At 46.1% G+C, this 15,790-nt stretch overlaps 2 non-coding genes across 2 annotated transcripts; one reads left to right on the forward strand and one right to left on the reverse strand.

Moving 5' to 3' along the window:
- Positions 1 to 276: 276 nt before the first annotated feature.
- On the reverse strand, positions 277 to 350 carry trnat-ugu (transfer RNA threonine (anticodon UGU)). The gene has a single exon. It is a non-coding gene; the product is annotated as a tRNA-Thr (tRNA).
- A 2,066-nt stretch (positions 351 to 2,416) lies between these two features.
- On the forward strand, positions 2,417 to 2,489 carry trnar-ucg (transfer RNA arginine (anticodon UCG)). The gene has a single exon. It is a non-coding gene; the product is annotated as a tRNA-Arg (tRNA).
- Positions 2,490 to 15,790: the final 13,301 nt, after the last annotated feature.

The raw sequence follows: 15,790 nt of genomic DNA on the forward strand, positions 1-15,790 counted from the left end.
CTTATGAGCAACAATTATCATCTCAATATGAATGAGGCCTGTTAAAATGTCATGAGAGTTCAGTCTGCTTTTACTGCTTAGGAAATGTCTGAAGAAGCACTTGCTACACTGAAAGATTGTAAGTGTTTGTGTTGACAAACAGTTTCCTCCCAAACAGAGGAGAAAGTGAAGACTTTATCCAACCATGTGGAAAAGACAGAAATTGGATAAATTGGACCAGTCCAAAGACTGTGGTTTTTATCATTACAGGAGTGTTTTACTTAATTGTTAGTTTAAAGGCTCTGCTGGGATTTGAACCCAGGATCTCCTGTTTACAAGACAGGCACTTTGACCAACTAAGCCACAGAGCCCCAAACAGATTGCCACCAACGTTCGTTCTTCTTCTGGAGCAGCTCTATTCCACCTCACTGTGATATATTTAGTTCACAAACCTGTTCCACTACTGTCCTGGCTTTATGTGAAGTAACAGAGCTATGAAGGAGGGGAAACAATGCTTTTATAGTTACCATATATGGTTACCTGCCCTGAAATGGGCAGGTAACCTCTAACCGAAGCAAGCTTAAACAACATAAATTCCACTTAACCTCAATTTAGGTTTATTCAAATTTTAATTCATAGAAATCATAGAAAACATAGAATCCTTTATTCTCACTGTAAACATTGTTTCCAACATCGCTATGAAAATCTGTTTAGCAGCTCCATATGACAGCATAACACACAACAAGAATCAACACACACAGAAACGACAAGAATAATTAATAAATAAAATCACTTATGCAAAATTGTAATATAAAATATAAAATTGACTGTGCATGTAGTGCAGGGCGAGGGATAAATACTTTCTGGGGCAATTATTGCACTTGGTTGTGTATGAGTGTGTGTGGGAGGGGTTGGGGGATTGGTGTCAGTCCATGTCAGGTGGGCGGGGTTAGGGACGGGGTTATGGTGTTGGGGCGGGGTTAGGGGGGGTTGATGGCTTTGACGGCCTGATGGAAAAAGCTGTTACTCAGTCTTGTGATTCTGGATTTGAGTGTCCGATATCTTTTTCCAGAGGGGAGTGGGGAGAACAGGGCATGTCAGGGGTGTGTGGGGTCAGTGCTGATGTTACTGGCCTTTTTAGAAGTCGACCAGTGTAGATGTCTCTGAGGGGGGGCAGTGTGGTCCCAATGATCTTCTCTGCCGTCCTCACCACACGCTGCAGGCCCTTCCTGTCCTTAGCAGTGCTAGTGGACCACACTAGCTTAGCAGTGCAGCTAGTGGACCACACTAGCTTAGCAGTGCAGCTAGTGGACCACACTAGCTTAGCAGTGCAGCTAGTGGACCACACTAGCTTAGCAGTTCAGCTAGTGGACCACACTAGCTTAGCTGTGCAGCTAGTGGACCACACTGCGCAACAGTAGGTTAGGATGGACTCGATGGAAGCACGGTAGAAGTTCACCAGCAGCGGGCAGGGGAGGTGAGACTGTTGGAGCTTCCTGAGAAAATAGAGTCTCTGATGGGCCATCTACAGCTGAACAGATGTTCTTCAGCTGAACAGATGTGTGGGTGGTCCAGGTGAGGTCGGCTGAAATATGGACTCCAAGTAACTTGAAGCTCTCCACTCTCTCCACCTCCTCTCCTCTGATGGCAAGGGTGAGCAGCACAGACTTAGATCTTCTGTAGTCCACAATCGGTTCCTTGGTTTTGGATGTGTTGAGGTCCAGGTTGTTCTGAGAGCACCAGTCAACAGCACTGAGGACAAAAGACACCAGCACTGGATCATGGAGGCCATAGAAATAAGGAAACAAGGACAACAAACAATGTAGAGGGATGAGCGAGCTTACATGCTCTCACACATGGACCAGCATCTTGGAGGGAGGACAGTGGGGGGCGTGGCCTACCAGTGGGCGGCGTGGCCGACCCGCGGGGGGCGTGGCCGACCTGTCAAACCTGGCAGGTTGGCCAAGACCTCATCGTGAAAACAGCTGATAAGGACGTTGTCACTTCCCATCACGTGACACTCTGAGGAAGGCGAGAGATCCGCCCAAACTGTTAGAACGGAAGGTAAGAAGTCGGAATTTTGTCTGGAAAAAAGAAACTTTAGGATAGGTTGCCACATTAATTCAATTAATGTTAAATTTGAGCAAACCCTACATAGTAGCTGGCGGGGGTCAGCTTATTTTTGAATACAATTTTTATAATGTGAAACTTTCAAAGATAACCCAAGTTTTAGTGGTAACCAGTTTGGCCAGTATGGGGAATGAACCCATGATCTTGGTGTTATCAGCACATCCGTCTGACCTTCTGAGATATCCAACCTGGTTCTTGAGTTCCACGCATAGTCCCGCAAACCAGGTACAGACCTATTAAGTCGGTCATTTAGTATCAGACCTTAAGAGGTCTGACCTCATGGATCGAGAAAGAGGAGTCACAGGAAGACCACATGGCCTAATGGACAAGGCGTCTGACTTCGGATCAGAAGATTGAGGGTTCGAGTCCCTCTGTGGTTAAAGAGGTTTAAAACCGTTAGTTCAAGATGTACTCTTATGACCATCGTACATGTCATAGAAATATATTACTCAACTATATATTTGTCCAGATGGAAGCAATAGGATTTGTTTCTTTGCAGGTTTCTACCGAAGGTCCTATCAGAAGGTCCTGATGTCCTGGAGATCAGACGTTCTCAGCTGCTCCAACAGTGGAGGTTCTAGTTTTTCAGTGTTTCTCAGCCCTGTTCCCCGGAGCTCACTGACCTGCAACTTTTAGATGTTTGTAGATTTTTTCTTTCCTCATGAGACAGAAAGTGAACTTTAAACCAAAGTGTCCTCTATTCCATAATAGGAAAACTATCCTGGTGAAACAACATTTAAAATTGTCTTCAGAAACCAGGATTGTCATCTTCTGTCCTTAACTTTGTGAAGTGACAGCAGCAGCGTCAGGATGGCCGAGTGCTCTAAGGCTCCGGACTCAAGGACTGACTGTTTCTTTTTATTTAGATTTTAGATTTTATTGCTTGTAATGAGAAGATAAATCTTGTCCCACTGGCAGATTTCCCTACTTATTTCAGGTGAAAATTTACTTGAAACAGGTGAAAATTGTCAAATGTTTTTTTTCTGGTGTTATTTTTCTGGTGATGACTCTAAATGTTGAAATAGCAGTAAAACCACATTCATTGATGAAATGACATAAGGGATGGAAAGGGGGGATGATTTTGACCGTTTTTATTTCAGGGGGGATGCCATCCCCCCTCATGTCGAGTACTGATTATAAGTAACAATATTTACCCACCTGGGGGTAGTATCCACTTTGCCCATTGAGAAGAATGAAATACTTCCCATCTTCTAAGCATTTCTTCACTTCTTCAGGTCGTCCTCCCATCCCTCAATAGCAGTAGGCAGAGGTAAGATGATATTATCCCGTTTGAGCTGTGACAGGTGGTGTTCCCACATGTTTTATATCCCCAACGCTCGGAGAAAGAGGGTTAGCGCGTACACTTAGCATGTAAACAAACGCCGGTTCCGGTACGCGCCGGAAATCGCACCCATAATTCACGCAAAGCCTGATGGGGGCTAGGAATAAGGTGGATAAAGAACCAACCTCATCATTTTCAAGATTCATCTCAACCTATTAAAGGGGACATATTATGGCATTTAATGTATATTTTAAACAGGCCTTGAATGTCTTAAAAACAATCTAAAGCTTGTTTTTTCTACATAAATCAGAAATCCAGCCTGTGGGCCCTGTCACTAGTTTTACTGCTTGTAACCCCTTTTTCTGTGCCTCATTCTAAGGGAAGGGGGGGGTATGATAATGAGGCTCTGTGCTGATTGGCTCCCTGAATGACGTGTAGCAGGGGAGGAGAATAAACCTCACTCCGCCAGAGCAGCCCGAGCCTGTAAATGAATTACAACACAAATGGCAACTTTATTGTTAAAAAAATAAAATATGAGTTGTATATAAATAACATTTATGCACTATTTCAGCCGGATCTGCCCGGCGGATGCTGAACGCTGCCCCGGAGCCACGCCGGGCGCGGCTCCGGGGCGCATCGCCCGTTACCGGTGATCAAACCGACAGATTTCGCTGAAAATCTCGGAGGGTGAAGCTGGTCCAGCCTGGGACGTACCCCAGAAATCCCTGCTCCCAAAGCGGCTGGGAACCTGGAGAATTTAGTCGGACGGACCCGGTTTGGGAACCAGGAAGTAGGCTGGAGCAGCGCGCATCACCGCGGCTTTAACCAGGGAATCTGACCGGTTCCGACCGGCCGGGACCGCAGGAACCCGCCTGGACTGGTAGCAGGGACTCCCGGGGACCGACCAGCGGAATTTCAGCCGGATCTGCCCGGCGGATTCTGCGCGCTGGCGCTGCAACCCCACGACGGGGGCGCACAGATCGGCTCCGGAGCGCATCCTGTGCGCATCGCCCGTTACCGGGGATCAAGCCGACAGATTTAGCTGAAAATCTCGGAGAGTGAAGCTGGTCCGACCTGGGACAGACCCCCAAGGAACCAGCTCCCAAACCACCCAGGAACCTGGATGATTTAACCCGGATCCGCTCCGCCGCGGCGCCGCGTCCGACTGGCTCAAGTAAGGACCGCTCCAGCAACGGAGAGAGCTGGTTGTGGGCGTGGTTTCAGCAGCGGAGGCTGAACCTATGGAAATCTGCTCCCGTCGTGACGTCACGACGGGAGCAGATTCTAATCGGCTCAAAAAAAACCACGTGACACTGGGGGACTCTGTCCGGCGGGGGTCAGAGAGCTTGCAGAAATTCATGGTATTTTGTCTCCCCTGTGCTGGCAGGGTGAGGGGAGACCACTTTATATATGTTAAAACAAGAAAAAACGTGTTTTTCATAATAGGTCCCCTTTAATTAAAAAAACAAACGTAGGAGAGACAGAAACAAAGCTTTCATGCAAGACCTTGGTAGCTCAGATGTAGAGACCTTGAATCTGAGTGACCTGCATGTGTCCAAACAATAACATCACAGTGTTAATAGCAGCAGAGAGGTGTTTTGCAGGTGTGTAGTGACGACTTCCTTCACTGTTATTCTATAGCACCAACCCTGGCAGTCAGGCACGCAGAGAATAAAAGCTACATTAAGACTGATTGTGCTGTTTATTATTATTTCCTGATAAGTCAGCTGGTGCCCCGTTTTGATTTATTCATTTTGATATGTCATTTTCATTATTAAAAACTCTGGATCACTTTCTGCTGCTCCTCTGACCTGCTATAACCTGCCAAATAAAGTTTAAATACAACAACCTGGTTCATTTGTGCTGCGATTGGGTTCACTCCATACCAGTACAGGTATCAATAATACTAATGATTTTACCGGTAAATGTATCCATAGGTGTGTTGGGCCACAGTCCTATGTGAACATGGGAACCTTCATTTGAACTTTAAGGCCCAGGTGTTGTGTCTACATCGGTGGTGGTAGTTCTCTTTAAAACTCAGGTTCTTTGGTGCTTCTCCTCTTCTTCCTCACTACTGATCTGTTCCAGTCTGCTCCAGTCTGGAGCTAGTGATGGTTGATTAGTGGTCCAGCTCTTGGAGACGGATGAAAACGCATGATGATAAGAGTTACTTTAACCATAGCTTTAATTCCAGGTAGGATCAGAACTGTTTCTCCCATTGTCTGAGCTGATGTTACAGCTGGTTAGTGACCCTCGCCAGGTAACAATAACAGCAGAAGGGTCTTTTTTAAATTGGGTGATTTTACTTAATCACTTTGACACGCATTTTTTTTCCCAATTTTTTAAAATGTTTTTATCAAAGTACTTTGAATCGTACATGGAATGTGGTATACAAATAAACTTGCCTTGGGTCTCCTGATAAAGAAATTAAATTCGTTTTTTTTAAAGATTATCATTCAATGTCCCCGACCCCCCAGGTCCCCCCTTATGATCCAGGTCCTGGTCCAGGTTTCTTCCTTCCTAGAGGGGAGTTTTTCTTGCCACTGTTTGGCTTAAGGTTTTTCTCCCACTAGGGGAGTTTTTACCTGCCATTGTTTATGTAATAATTGCTTGGGGGCAGTGTTGTGCTAGTTACTGAAAAATAGTAACTAGTTACCGTTATTAGTTACTTCTGTATATAAATATATAAGTGGAGGAAAAAAAAGTATTTAGTCAGACCACCGGTTGTGCAAGTTCTCCCACTTAAAAGGTATAATCCCTGATTTTGGAGAGCTAGCAAGATTTGAAAGTGGCACCTCCTCTAAGCCCCGCCCCTCTTCCCCCTCCTGTCAGCGCTCCGTCCAAAGCCCCGCCCACTCATCTAAGCCCCGCCCCCTCCTCCCCCTCCCGTCAGCGCTCTGTCCAAAGCCACGCCCCCACAAACTTTGGGGAACGCGCATTTGCAGGAGTCGAGTTTTCCAGGACATTTTGGACAGCACCTTTTCAACAAAACTACCCCATGTATCATTCACCTGTAAGCGAGGCCGGTTTTAGGGGGGGCAGGGGTGGGCTGTGTCCACCCAATCAAATGTCCTTTATTTTTTATCATTTTATTTTTTTATAAATATTAAAAAACATCACAGAATATGTGTATCGTTTCTGATTGGGTGGGCACTGCGCATCATTTTTAGACACAGCAATGAATGCATACCGCAAAAGTTGTGTCTCGGCGGAGGGACCCGAGGTCCCAGCAAAATGAGCACAACAGAGAAGTTCAGAACAGCACACAGAGCACACACTGAAGCTGATTTATGGTTCCGCGTTACACCAACGCAGAATGGTGCGCGTCGCCGCGTACCCTACGCCGTAGGCTATGGCTTACCCTACGGCGTAGCCGCAGCGCATCGCCACCCGCTCTCCGCTCTCCGCCCTCGCCGGGATGGAGGCATCTCCATCCCCACGGACCCCCATACTGGTTCCGAGCCGGAGCGGCTGGGGCTCGTGTCCCCGCGGGCTGCTGCTGCTGGGCGGAGAGTCCTGCAGTAGCTGCGCCGGACCAACAGCTCTGCTCCCCGCTCTCACCCACACAGCGGGGACTGAGCCGTTCTGGAAATAACTACATACTGGGGGTCCGGGGCAGGGGGGGGGGGTTACACTGGGACACTCTGAGCCGAGGAGGACCCGTGGGAAGTGGACACGGGGTGCTGGAAGCGAGTGCGCGCATGAGACGGAGGAGGGCGTGGGCGGGACTTAAAATGAAGGCATTTGATTGGTCCTTTACCCCCTGCCAAGCCTCTGGTCCTCTGACCAATCCGTTTCATTCGGACCGCAAAAAACAGGTTGGTCAGAGTTTTTACAGGATTAAAACTGTCAGAGAGGTCAGATGTTTTTCTTTCCTTTTTCTGAACAGATTATTCACTGGCTACTCTCAGGATGGAAGGACCATTTCACCCAGTATAACAATAAATGATTTTGAATACGATCACAGACTATACTTTTAATAAGATAAGAAAGGTATAGATATATCTGTAATTTTCATCACAGGTATATCTCAACCATGAGGGACAAAATGAAAAAAAAAACATTTTTTAAACAATGTATTTGCAAATTATAGTGTAAAATAAGTATTTGATCAATAAAAAAAGTTCATCTCTGTTAGAGCCATAATGAAGTTTTCTGTTCACCCTGTATTTTTTGAGTGTCTAATCCCTATTGTCAGTGTGCGCCCTCCGCAGGTGACCTGGTGTGGTGCACTGACTCCCATATAGGGGTTGTCCTTGGGCTTGGTGGAGGAAGCAGGTGCCAGGCGGACACCATTATTGACCTCAGCCATGCTCAGCTCAGCAAACTCATTATTTTGGCATAAAGCCTAGTGTTAAAATTTGTTTTTGTAAAATAAATCATTGTTACACCGCAAGGAATGGATACGTCATCATTGGTTTATTGCTGAAATGCTGCGAGTCAGTTAGAAGTCGGTACCTGTGTTCCATGTGGCAAACATTTCAGACAAAGGAAAGAAGAGGGGTTAATGGACCAACCATCTTTCACTGTTTTTGCCACTTCAAATGTCAATAATGACGCCATGGATCCACGAATGGAGTGGAATTGAAGTGAGCGCTCTAAGGATTTAGTTTGAAATCAAAGAGCTTGCATGGATGCGCTTTCTACACATATATTGAGCTGTGTGTCGGACTGATTGAGGTACGTTCATTTTTCAGTCCTTTTCAAACAAACATTTTTGATGCAACGATTCAGCCAAACTTTTTGCTCTGAATACATTTTGAAGGCAACTGGAAAACAAATTCTTTGAGCATTTTTCTCTTTTTTCTGTTTTCATGAATCATGAGTGACAAAATGGAGGAATTGGAGAGCCTGGAGGAACAGGATATGCCTGCTAACATGGATGCAGGTCAGGAACTTGCACGTTTACGCTCATCCCGTGCAGGGAAAATGTCTCATTTAACAAGGAGAATGAACATTATAAACAACCTCATGACAGACCAGGAATTCTTAGAGGAAGTAAAAGGCAACCTCACTAAGTTTCATGAATTACTGGACAGTTTCAATGAAGTGAATTCTTCCTATGTAGAAATGCTTGATGATGACTTAAAGAAGGAAGATGATGAACAATGGTTTCAACCCAGAATCAAGCAATTGGGCGCTTTCCAAAGTAATGTAAATAAATGGATGTCCATGGTGGAAAAATCTATGGATGGAGCCAGATTGGAGAAAGCCCAGATGGTAACTCCTGAAGCTTCACTTTTAATTGGTAAAGATAGGCCTGAAATAGGCAATACCCAGGATAAGCCTGGAGAATTAAGCCCCATCCATGATAAGCCTGGAGACATAGCCCATAGCCCAGATAAGCCTGGTGATATTGACACTGATGGACAGAGAGGACTAGTAGGTGTCCAGGGGGAGTCCTTTACCCTCCCGGGCCCAGCTGCTGAGTGGAGGCAGAAAAAGGGATCCTCCACATCATCATCCTCCAAAGGCTCCACAAAATCATCATCATCATCATCCTCACAGCATAGTCTACGCATCAGTGCAGAGGCAGAAAAGGCTGCCTTAATGGTCAAAGCTGCAAAATTGAAGGAAAGGCACGCCATTGAGGAGCAGGAACAAGAGCTGAGAAAAAGAAGAGAAAAACTTGAAATTGACACTGAGCTACAGGCGGCTATTGCAAAGATTGACTATTTAACTGAGGCTGAGGGATCAGAGAATGTTGATGTATTGTCTGCATCGGCACCACTGTTTACATCTGATTCTCAGGTAGTAAGGCCAAAATATGGGGTTCAGATCCAGTTTCCCCGGCCTGGTTCAGATAAACAATCCATTCCCCTGCCTACTGCCAATGCACAATGGCAGCCCACTCATGATGTTTCCACTGTTGCAACCCATGTTATTCAACCAAAACAATACCAGAATATTCCCCCTTTGTTTATTCCCATTGCTCAGGCACAGCCACCTTTGGCTCCCCCTAGTGCCCAGGTGTCGCAACTACAGCAAACAACAAGTGCTTTTTGTGATGCAGCCCCTATTGTTCATTCACAGCTACAGACCCTGGCCCATGGTAGACCTACTCCTACTGTTGCTCGTGTTTCCCAGCCACTTGGCACACAGTCAAGCCCGCCACAATGGCCACTTTCACCTGGCTCTGTTCTGGATCCTAACTATACCAGAATTCTGGAGAGCCAAAACGAATTAACAAAGATTCTGATAAAACAGCAACTCCTTTCCACACTCCCACAAGGCACCATCCCAGTGTTTGATGGTCAGGTATTAGAGTATCAATAATTTATAAATTCATTTGAAAACATGGTTGAAAGTAAAACAGATAATAATAAAGACCGTTTACAGTTTCTGATCCAGTATACTAAAGGCCAGGCTCAGAAGCTTGTTAAAAGTTGTGAATACATGACTGCGGACACTGGCTACTCTAAGGCCAAAATGTTACTCAAAGAAAACTTTGGAAACGAGTACAAGATTTCATGTGCATACCTGGACAAGGCCCTCTCCTGGCCCCAAATCAAACCTGAGGATGCAAGAGCTCTGCAGGAGTATGCAATGTTTCTCAGGTCCTGTTGCAATGCCATGCAACAGATGGACTACATGGAGGAGTTGGATTCAGTATCCAACATGAGAAACCTGGTACTGAAACTACCATTCAAACTCAAAGAAAGATGGCGCCTCCAGGCCTATGAGCTGCACCAAAGCAGAGGCGCACGGGTTCGAATCATGGACCTTGTTAGTTTCATTGAGAAGCAGGCCCGTGTTGCCGCTGACCCTGTCTTTGGTGACCTTCATTCCGAGAAGCCAACAGCCAGAGGAAAGGCAGATGAGGTAATAGGCAGAGGAAAAGCTAAGCCCCCTACTAAGTCATATCCGTATAAGTCATCTAGTAGTAGTTTTGCCACTAGCATTACTATGACTCAAAATGCAAAGCCTGAACCTCCATGTATATTTTGTAGTCAGCAACACACATTGGAGGTGTGTAGACAGTTCCTAAAGAAAACACATAAAGATAGACTTAATTTCTTAAAGTCAAAAACATTGTGTTATGGTTGTTTTGGCTCAAATCATATGAGTAAACAATGTAAGAATAGACTCACCTGTAAGATATGCAAGTTTTCTCATCCCACTCCCCTGCACATAGACTACAAAGCAAAGATGGCCGAGAATGACGGTGAGCCTGCAGCACCCATAGGGGGTGCTGTCGAGTCAAATGCCCATAAAGGGGCCGGGAACCAGAATAGTGTGGGATCCACTTTCTCAGTTGATGTTGGCCCTAAAATGGCTAAGCAAGCTGTAAAGCCTTTAGCGCCCACAAGGGGTGCCGAAACAGAGTTATGTGCCCACATAGGGGCCATAGAGCAGGAGAGTGGGCTGTCCATAGTCCCAGTCAAGGTTAAAGCAGCCAAAGGTGACAAGATAATACAGGCGTATGCTCTCCTAGACCCCGGATCCACAGCCACATTCTGCTCTGAGAAGCTCACATCCCAACTAGGCCTGAGAGGCAGGAAGAAACAGGTCCTGCTACGCACAATTAATGAGGAGAAAACTGTTGAAACTCAGGTGGTGTCAGGAATTGAGATTTCAACACTGGACAGCGACACTTTCTTACCCCTACCTGCTGTCCTAACCCAGAGTGAAATGCCTGTCACTGCAGTCAGCATCCCAAGGCAAAATGACTTAACGCAATGGGCGTATCTAAGCCATGTCAAACTTCCCCACATCAATGCAAAGGTGGAGCTATTAATAGGAACTAATGCTCCAAATCTATTGGAACCGTGGGAGGTTGTAAATAGCCAGAAGGGGGGTCCCTATGCTGTTAAAACCCTCTTGTGGCCCTTTAAAGAGCAATGATGACTGTACGCTGAAAGTTACTGCAAACAGAATCTCAGTGGCTAACCTGGAGGAGCTGTTAAAGGCCCAGTACAACCAGGATTTTAGTGAGGTAGCATCGCAGGAAAAAACAGAGATGTCAAGGGAAGACAAAAAATTTGTCGAGATTGCCAATGGGGCTGTCTTTAAAAATGGACACTATAATCTAAAGCTACCTTTCAGGAATGACAGCAGTGAGATGCCCTGCAACCGCCAGATGGCAGAGCACCGGCTGCAGAGTCTTAAAAAGAAAATGGAAAAGGACCCAAACTATAAGGAGGAATATGTTGCATTCATGACGGACATTTTCGAGAATGACTATGCAGAGGAGGTCCCACAGAATGAACTGAAACAGTCACCAGGCAAGACTTGGTACCTACCACACCATGGTGTGCGTCACCCAAAAAAGAAAAAACTCAGGGTTGTTTTTGATTGTACAGCCTCATACCAAGGCAAATCCCTGAACAGTGAGCTATTACAAGGCCCCGATTTGACCAACTCCCTTGTAGGGGTTCTTTTACGATTTCGACATGAACCCATTGGAATCATGGGTGACATTAAGTCCATGTTCCATCAGGTCAGAGTGGACAGGTCTGATGTGGACTACTTGCGCTTCCTGTGGTGGCCACAGGGGGACACCAGCCAAAGTCCAAAAGAGTATCGTATGCTGGTGCACATCTTTGGTGCTGTGTCCTCCCCAACCTGCGCAAATTTCACACTCAGAAAAACGGCTGATGATAATAAAGAAAGCTTTTTCCCTCAGGCTGCAGAAACGATACAGCACAACTTTTATGTCGATGACTGTGTAAAGTCAGTAGCCACAGAGTCTGAAGCAATCCACCTAATCAAGGACCTAACCTCACTGTGCCACAAAGGTGGTTTCCAAATCACACAGTGGGTGAGTAACAGCCGTGCTGTTTTGGCCTCCATCCCCCAAGAGCATAGGGCTAAAGAAGTGAGGTCATTGGATCTGGACAGTGACAGCCTCCCAATCGAACGGGCTCTGGGGCTACAGTGGAATGTGGAAAATGACAACTTCCAGTTCAACATCAACCTTCCACAAAAGCCTCAGACACGCAGGGGCATTCTCAGCATCGTGAGTTCAATTTTCGACCCACTTGGTTTTTTTGCCCCACTCATTCTCCCAGCCAAGCAATTGCTACAGGAGCTCTGCCAGATAGGTCTTGGATGGGATGAACCTCTACCAAAAGCTGCATCACTACAGTGGAAGGAATGGCTGGACAGTCTGGAACAGGTGCGGCACTTTAAAGTTGCACGCTGTATGAAGCCCGCAGGCTATGGAGCACCAACACATGTCCAGCTACATCACTTCGCGGACGCCAGTGAAAGCGGCTATGGCTCGGTGAGCTATATAAGGCAAGTTAATGCTCAAGGCCTTATTCATGTCACTTTTGCCCTCGGAAAGTCCAGAGTCCTCCCCCTCAAACACATGACAGTGCCACGACTAGAGCTAGCAGCTGCAGCACTAGCAGTAAAAGTGGATAAGATGCTGAGGAGAGAAGTTCACCTGGAATTACATCCCTCAGTCTTCTGGACGGATAGTCAAACAGTACTCAAATACATCGGAAATGATCATGCCAGGTTTAAAACATATGTAGCCAACAGGGTTTCACTAATCCATGACAACACAGAGCTATCCCAATGGAGGTTTGTAGGCACAAAGGAAAATCCTGCGGATGATGCCTCCAGGGGGCTAAATGCAGTCAAATTCATGGTGCAGAGGAGATGGATCTACGGCCCTGATTTTTTGTGTAAACCTGAGGACAGCTGGCCTGAGGAGAAGTCATTACAAGATGACCCAGAGGTCAGAAAAACCACTTCAGTGTTCACCACAGTGGTGAAAGAAACCCCCACACACCAACTGATTTCCCACTACTCTGACTGGAAAAGGCTGGTGAAAGGAGTGGCATGGTACCTCAAGCTAATGAAAATTTTGTTGCTTATCTCCAAAAAACGTCAAGAGATTTTCACAGGCCACGCCCCCACCCGCTCAGTCAACCGGAAACTGAACACAGAGCTTGACACCTTTAAGGCTACATTTGGTGGACAGTCCATCTCAGTGGAGGATATGATGCAGTCAGAAAGGTCAGTCATTGCCTACGTTCAGAAACAGCATTTCCCAGTGGAAATGGAAACACTGGCAGCAACTCCGCCCAGTGTGCCAAAAAATAGCAAGATCTGGAGGCTAGACCCAATCTTGGAGGACGGTTTCATAAGAGTAGGCGGCCGGCTACACAGATCCGCTATGCCTGCTGAAAGTAAACATCCTTGCATCCTCCCCAAAGATGCACATGCCTCAGTTCTCATTCTAAGAGACATTCATCAGCGCTCCGGACATAGTGGCAGAAACCACATGCTTTCAGAGCTCCGGAAGCACTACTGGATGATAAAAGGAAATGCAGCAGCACGGAGAATTATTTCAAAGTGTGTTGTTTGTCGAAAACAGGAGAACAAAAAATGGCAGATTTGCCTCTGGAAAGAATTCTACCCGACTTGCCACCCTTCACCAATGTCGGCGTGGACTACTTTGGCCCGATAGAGGTGAGGAGAGGAAGAAAAAGGGTCAAAAGGTATGGAGTCTTGTTCACATGTATGGTTACCAGAGCCGTACACTTGGAAGTTGCATACTCGCTTGACACAGACTCCTGCATTAATGCTATAAGGAGATTTTGTTGCAGGAGAGGACAGGCACGCCACTTTCGTTCGGACCGAGGCACAAATCTGGTGGGTGCCCAGGCTGAGCTAAAGACTGCCTTAAAATCCCTGGATGGAGAGAAAATCCAAAATGCTCTGCTACCCAACATGATTCAATGGAGCTTTAATCCCCCCGCGGCATCCCACCATGGCGGAGTCTGGGAAAGACTGATACGTTCCGTCCGCCAGGTGCTCAACTCCACTCTCAAAGAGCAGACTATGGATGATGAGGGCCTACAAACCATCTTCTGTGAGGTAGAGGCAACCCTCAACAACCGCCCCCTCTCCACTGTCTCTTCCGATCCTCATGATGTAGAGCCGCTAACCCCAAACCACCTACTCCAACTTAGAACACAACCCGTCCTACCCCCAGGATCATTCCAGAAATCTGATCTCTACGCCAGACGCCGCTGGAAACAGATCCAGTATATGGCTGATTTGTTCTGGCAAAGATGGACAAAAGAGTACCTTTTGCTACTACAGGAGAGAAAGAAATGGGGTATGGTGAAGAGGAACCTAAATGTTGGAGATATAGTTCTGGTGGTGGACCCCACGGCTCCACGGGGATCCTGGCCGTTGGGTAGGGTGTTGGAGACAAGGCCAGACGCAAAGGGGTTGGTCCGCTCAGTCAGGCTCAAAACAAAGACCTCCATCCTGGAGAGGCCCATTACAAAGTTGTGCCCCATCCTAGAAACTGAGTGACTTGTCTTCAGCCAGCCTGTCAGTAATGTATATGCTTTATTTTTTCTTTTCCATTTATAATATGGCTCCTATTTCATTTACATTCATTGGGTAATTGGCTCTTTGGAGAGCAATTAGGGGCCGGGGTGTTAGAGCCATAATGATGTTTTCTGTTCACCCTGTATTTTTTGAGTGTCTAATCCCTATTGTCAGTGTGCGCCCTCCGCAGGTGACCTGGTGTGGTGCACTGACTCCCATATAGGGGTTGTCCTTGGGCTTGGTGGAGGAAGCAGGTGCCAGGCGGACACCATTATTGACCTCAGCCATGCTCAGCTCAGCAAACTCATTATTTTGGCATAAAGCCTAGTGTTAAAATTTGTTTTTGTAAAATAAATCATTGTGACACCGCAAGGAATGGATACGTCATCATTGGTTTATTGCTGAAATGCTGCGAGTCAGTTAGAAGTCGGTACCTGTGTTCCATGTGGCAAACATTTCAGACAAAGGAAAGAAGAGGGGTTAACGGACCAACCATCTTTCACTGTTTTTGCCACTTCAATCTCAATACTTTTGTTACTGTTTATCAATACTGATAACCAGTTAAAGCAGGTGCCATGAATTCAGGTAACGAAAGGAGGACAGAAGAGCCTCTTAAAGAAGAAGTTACAGGTCTGTGAAAGGCAGAAATCTTGCTTGTTTGTAGGTGACCAAATATTTGTTTTACCCAGGAATTTATCAATTCATTCAATAAAAATCCTACAATGTGATTTCTTGGATTCTTTCCCCCCATTCTGTGTCTCATAGTTGAAGGCCGCTCTCATCTTTTTAAGTGGGAGAACTTGCACAATTAGTGGCTAACTAAATACTTTTTTGCCCCACGGTATGTCCCGCAACATGTTGCTTTCTTGCTGTCGGGAAAATGTGGCAACCAGAGATTATTTGCATGTGTTGAAGAATAATATACAATCCAGTTCAGGAATCCTCATTGACATTAGGGCCAAAGGCAACAACATTGTCCATTTAAGTCCAGTTTAAAAAATTCTCTACACATACAAGATCATTTTCATACAAGAACATTTTTATATCCCTCACATTTTCATATATGAATAAAGTCTATTTGCAGAGCTTCAAAAGGTCCCG

This window comes from Cololabis saira, chromosome 15 (genome assembly GCF_033807715.1).
Source record: "Cololabis saira isolate AMF1-May2022 chromosome 15, fColSai1.1, whole genome shotgun sequence".
NCBI classification, from domain to species: Eukaryota; Metazoa; Chordata; class Actinopteri; order Beloniformes; family Belonidae; genus Cololabis; species Cololabis saira.